A 6,710-nucleotide genomic window follows, 5' to 3' on the forward strand; every position below is an offset into this window, starting at 1 on the left:
CTAAAGCTTCAGTACTAAAACAGTATGGTATTGGCGAATGGACAGGCCAATGGAATAGAATAGAAGGCCCCAAAGAAGGTGGGAATCTAGAAGACTTATTACAAGTGGGGAGTGGATTGGCTTCTTAAGAAATGGATTGAGAGCAACTAGGTGTTGTTTAGAAGGGTTGAAAAAACAACTTGAACTTCTAAGTCATATTACACATAAAAATAACATCAAGGTTAATTAAATGTCTAAACATAAAAAGAAATACTAAAAAATTTGGAGATAATAGCCTTTAAAAAAAAACAATGTTGGGGTAGAAAAGGGCTTCATAAGCAAGACACTGGATTTAAGGAGGAATGTCTCCCTCTGTCTCCGTTGAGAGTGTGAGATTTTGATTGGCACAGAATCCCAGTGAGCCCACCAAGATGAACTATCTGAAGAATACATCTCCAAGTAGCAAAACGAACTAGTCTATTTTATGGAGTTATTTAATATAACCCTTTTTAATGCTGCCAAGTACAACAAATAAAGAGCCTCTTAACATTAGTTCCATAAAAACATGGCCAGCAAAAGCAGCTGCTCCCTAAGTTTGACTTGATAGAACTGTCAGCATGGAAGAGATTGCCTGGCCATGGTGCTGGGAGCAGACACCAGCCCGTATTGGGCTTCTAAGGAGGAGTGGGGAGGCCAATGGGACAACCCAGTTTAACATCTAGAAAATTCTATCCTCAGGATGAAATCCAGACGCCTATACTCAGTCTTTCCTTCCACAGATCCTCCTCACAACCCTAGCAGGGTGTTTATGAGAGGTGTAGAGTACACTGCGGACAGGCCCAACAAAGCATCTTTCTACCATTTTTTCTGCCCCTCTAGCTGAGCTGAAGAGCTGCGAGGCCGGCCTTGAACTTCCAGGGATGCACACTGACATTGAGCGGGGCTTTTCTTCATAGATGGTTTCTGTACTGGAAGCCATGTCTGAACCATGTACATAGCTCTCAATGGCTTTCTCAGTAAGATGAAACAAAAGTGCAGTGGCTACTACTAGCATAAGTGCCTCTAAGACCTCTTTGTTCTTCACACAACATACTTAATGGGCAGGCCCAGCTCTGCAATTTGTCGAAAAGAATATTTGCAAAGGATTCCCAGTACATCTCACATTTATAAACGTATAAAGGGGCAATAGAATTCTAAAACAAGTTAGTATGGAATGTTTACAAAAGGCCAGGAAAAAGAAAATCCCACCACCATAATTGACTCTAAATTTCTGTGTGTTCTTTTCTAATACTTGTCCATATGTGTAGATAATTTTATTTAATACTACTTAAATCATTTCTGGAATGATGGTGTAAATAGTCTTCATAATATTTGTTTTCTTCTTCTAAAACTCTCCCTCTGTATTAATGTCTATAAAGATGTGCTGTTGTTAGGTGACGTCAGTTCAGTTCCAACTCATAGTACAACATAAGGAAACACTGCCCGGTCCTGTGCCATCCTCACAGCGGGCTATGTTTGAGCCCATTGCTGCAGCCGCTGTGACAGTCCATCTCATTGAGGGTCTTCCTTTTTTCTGCCGGCCCTCTGCTTTACCAAGCATGAGGTCCTCCAGGGAATGATTGCACCTGATAACATGTCCAAATCACAGGAGACAAAGTCTCACCGCCTCGCTTCTAAGGAGCACTCTGGTGGTACTTCTTCCAAGACAGATTGGCTCATTCTCCTGGCAGTGTATGGCATATTCAGTATTCTTCTAACATCTCTTACTCTGTATTAACATTTATAATGCATATAAATATATATTTTTTCCGTGGAGTTGTATTGTGTTTATAATGGTGCATTTTCTGTGCTGTGGTTTCCTTGCATTTGTGCAATTTCACAATGATCACTTTGAATGATTACACTATATCCTATTAATTCATTAATCATGTCAGTAAATATAAATAAAATCAAACCAAACCCACTGCCGTCAAGTCGATTCGGACTTATAGCAACCCTAAAGGACAGAGTAGAACTGCTCCATAGAGTTTCCAAAGTGTGCCTGGTGGATTCAAACTGCTGACCTTTTTGGTTTGCAGCCATAGCTCTTAACCACTATGCCACCAGGGTTTCCAATATCATTAATTATGCTTATTAAATTATGACTTTGGCTACTGTATCTTGGGGGTGTACTGAAGTATCCTGACCACATGACACTTTTTCATGTTGTCATCTCACTCTCAGGGTTACTGACCACCTGTGAGGTGGTAATAGGATTTTCTGTATGAGATGTGGGACTACACCAGACAGGTGGCACTGGGATTGGGGCAGGGTCTCTCTGATGCCATTTGTCATGTCCTCTCTGCGGGCCAGCCCCTTGCACACAGTCTTGTCCTCACGAATCCTCGCAACAACCCGATGAGGTAGGAAAAATGCTCTCCCCATTTTTGCAAACCAAGAGGCTGAGGCTCCAAAGAGGAGCAACGTTCCTGTCACCCACTATTTAGGGCAGAGATGAACCTGGTAAAGACGACAGCCACACCCAGTGCTCTTCATTGCACACCCAGGTCCTGCTCAGCTGGAAGCTCGTTGAGGGCAGGGCTGCACCTGTCCCCTCCAGGGTTCGCCCAGGTCCCCAGTAAGTACTCCCTGAATGCACAAGAGAAGGGGTGACTAGGACAAAAAGCTGTGCTCAGAAAGCTCCAGGCTCTGGTGCAGGACTACCAAGCCAGGCAGTGTAAGGCAAAGACTCATACCCAGCCTCTCAGCCTCCAACGCCACGCCTGCATCTCCACACCACCTGCGGAGCAGCTGCAGCACTGTGTGCCCCCACTGGCCCCCACAAGGGAGCAGCCCGGACCCTGGGCAGCACCTCCTCCTGGATGCATGGGAGGTCCTGCCCTCCGCCTTGGGGGTTCTGCCACCCACATCCTCCTGCTTCCCTACTTCTCAACCAGGGACCTATACACACCTCACCCCAAGAACCTGAAGAGGACACAGACTTTGCAAATGAAGGTTGAAAACAGCAACATTAACACAATTATCCAGTGTCTTAGGCTGGGTTCTCTAGAAAAGCCAAACCAGTGAAGTGTGTAAATATATACATATATATAGAGAGAGAGAGAGATTTGTGTCAAGGAAATGACTCACGAAGCTGTAGAGGCCGCACAGTCCCAAATTTCTGGGTCAGGCACCAGGCTGGAGGCTTCTCCAGACTCATGTCACTGCAGGGGCTGGTGAACCCAAGATTGGCAGGTCAGACAGCAGGCTGCTGGCTTATGGGCTGTGGAGCCTGATGAATCCAAAGATTGGCAGGTAAGCTTCAAGCTCAAGTCCAAGAACTAGGGGTCAGGTGAGGATCCAGAACAAGCAAAAGCCAGTGCGCTTCACCAGGAAGTCCATATACATAGAACGCAGGCCATACCCCCAAGGAAATTCCCTTTCAACTGATTGGCTGCTCATAGCAGATCTCATTGTGGAGGTGATTACATCATTACATAGTTGCCAAACTACATCATAACCACCAAACCACTGAAAATTATGGCCCAGCCAAGTTGGCACACAACCTTAACCATCACATCCAGGAAGAGAGGACCAGTGCAGTGAAAAGCACAAAAGAGCCTATGCTTTGGCAAAGATGTGGAAGAAAGGAGCCAACATCAGACAAGAACATGTTTAAAAAGAGAAAACGGTACCCAGGTCTGTTGTTGGTTGTCAAGGAGTCGATGCCCGGTCTATAGAGGAAATGTACCCCTCCCTCTGGCACCCACAGCAGACATCAATAATAGATCCCGTACTCTTGCAGTCATCAGAAACCGTCACATAGCAGTTTGGGGAGTCAGGACCAGCTGATCTTGCTTGGCATAAGATACCAAGCTTTCTGCATTTTGGGCAGGGGAGCAAAAAGAACTTTCTCCCTTCACCTTTCTAATCCTTCTGGGGGGGGGTGATACCAGCATATTATCCTCTGTCCCCTCCCACAGCCCCCGAGGAGGCACCTGGCTTGCAGATGACTCATTTTCCAAAATTCTGAGATTCAGACCCTCAGCAAAAACAACCAAACAAGGGTTGCTAAGCTCACGTCCCCTTTATCTGGTCCCTGTCTGGACTCAACCCAACCAATGTCCCAAATAGAGCCAATACCCCTAAAACTTAAAGGCCATCAACTCTTATCATTTAAAAAAAAAAAAAAATTGGGGGAGGGGAGGGGCTGCAGAAGCCTTTCCTCAAAATAAATCTTACATAGGTGCCCATATACAAAAGAAAGAGAAGTTGGTGTGGGGGTGAAAGTCCGCTCATTCCTCAACATTCTTGAATGGGATCCCTCCCTCTCACAATTTGATCTCCTTTTCACTAACTTCTGCAGCTGAGGGAAGGGGAGAGAGGTCCTCAGCTTGGCTGTCTACTATCTGTCGTCTGCTGATGATTCCCTCCGAATGGAGGAAAAAATAACAGGTTGAACTTACTGAGCTATTTTAAATGGTGTGAAAATTGTAAGACATGGCCGCAAGGTCCTTGACGCTTCTTTCATTAAGAGATGAGGTCTACGTCCCATCCCCATGAATCTTGACCCTGTGACACCTTGGCTAATAGTTTACAAAAGTGACACTGTGCCAGTTTGCAGGTGTAGACCTCAAGAAACTGGCAGCTTCCACTTCTGGACACTTGCTCTTGGAACCTGGCCACCATGCTGTCTGGAAGCTCAAGGTGCCCCCTGGAGAAGCCCACACAGAGATGAGCTGACAGCCAGCACCAATTTGCCAGCCATGTGGGGGTGCCAACTTGGCTGTGGAGCTCCAGTCCCGATGAACCACCCCAGCTGATGCCATGTGGAACAAAGACAACTGTTCCCACTGAATCCTGCCTAAAGTCCAAAGTCAGGAGTGAAATTAATGAATTTTGTTGTTTGAAGTCACTAACTTTTGGGAGTGGTTTGTTCCTCAGTAATAATCAATTGTATAGTTTCATTTATATTCATATGTAAATTATAAGGTGTATTTATATATATTTATTATTAGAGATATAATGTATAAAGGTAAATTATATAGAGATATGCAAATACATAATTTCATTCAATCTTCACAGTAACGTTTGCGGGGTGTCTCTGTTTCACAGTTGGGGTAACTGAGGCACAGAGAGAAAAACTGACTGGCCCATAGTCCCCCAGCTAGTAGGGAGTGAAGCCAAGATTGTAATCACAGCTGATCACAGACCAAACCAGAACCACCCATGTGCCTTTCTTCGTTTCGGGTTGCCCTCACCTTGCCACCTAAGGTAGAAGGAGGCAGACAAAACCCGAGGCGTGTTCTAGAAGAGAAGAGCAAGGCCCACCCAGAAAGGCTGAGTAATTTCCCCAGGTCACACAGCACACCAACAGCAGAGATGGGTGTGGGGCCAGGTAAGATCTGTTAGGGAGCCTGCAGGACACGGGGTTTTGTCCACTCTCTGTGTCACGTCCTTAAGTTCTGGGCAGCAAGTCGCTGAACAGCTACCACTGTGTAGTGGGTGCTGTGCTAGCCTCACCTCAGTTGCTTGAACGAGCCCCATATCTTACTGCCATGTTGTAGATGAGGAAACTGAGTGGCAGAGCGTTTTGGTGGCTTGTCCCCCAGTGCGTGGTGCAGCCACAGGTCTCTGAGCCCCCTCCCCGCCCCTCCGCTGCACTCCCCGCCCCCCAGTCACTTTGCCAAGTCTTTGTCATCATCCTGGGTTTTTACTGGAGGCTGCCCAGGCAATCTTTCAAGCTAGCGGAGAGTTTTAAATAGTGAAAGCCACAATCCCACTCCCTCTAACAGGGCAAGAGTTCTTCCTATGGATGGAACCCTTTCTTTTCCTTGTCCATAAATCACAAAGGTTCAAATGGGAGCCGACATGTGCCCATGTTCTGTGGATGTTCTGCACTTTGGATGGCTTGGAAGGTATAAAGCTCAGCCCCCGAGTGCTGAGTTGTGAGCAAATTAGGCAGCCCCACCAGCCGTGGAGGGCAGGGTAGCTCACGGAACCCTCAGAGGCATCCCGCGAAGCAGGTACTGTTACGCTCCCATTTTCCAGACGAGGAAGGTCTGGCTGGGAGTGGTTATAGCAGAGCTGTGATCAGCTCCTGAGCCTCTCCCATCACAGAGAGAAGACCCTGTCCTCCAGGGAAACTGATCTCTGATTTCAGAGGTAAATAGAAGTCTCAGTAACGTCACAGAACACTAGAGAGACCATTTAACAGCTGAAGAACACGGCGCCGAAGCCATGCACACCGGGGTCGGGCTCTGTTTTGGGCAAAGTACTTATTCTGTCTGCCTTGGTTTCACCTGTAAACCCTTCACTGATTATTAGTCCACTTAAGCCTCACAACAGTGCTTTGAGAGGAGTACTCTTAGAATCACCTCCATTTTACAGATGAGGAAACTGAGGCAGAGAGGAGAAGCACCTGCCCAAGCTCCTAAAGTGAGGAAGAGGTGGTTCAGCATTTGAACCCAGGCCCTCTGGATCTGGTGCTATTAATCACCAGGTCCTGTTATCTGCTTCTCCAGGATCCCCGCAATCTCTGTGTGCAGGGAGATGTTTATGGGGCCACCGTGCGTGGCTGCCTAAGAAGGTGGGGTTTGAAGTAATTTTTACTTTCTTCTTTTCACTTCTCTAAAGTTTATCTTTTTGGTTTATTCTAAATAAGTCCTATCATTTGTATAACTAGAAATGAAAAAAAAAAAAAAAACTAGTTTGCCCCCCACTCGAAAAGCCAGCTACCTCTCAAACAAGGT

Source organism: Loxodonta africana, chromosome 21 (genome assembly GCF_030014295.1).
Source record: "Loxodonta africana isolate mLoxAfr1 chromosome 21, mLoxAfr1.hap2, whole genome shotgun sequence".
Taxonomy (NCBI): Eukaryota; Metazoa; Chordata; class Mammalia; order Proboscidea; family Elephantidae; genus Loxodonta; species Loxodonta africana.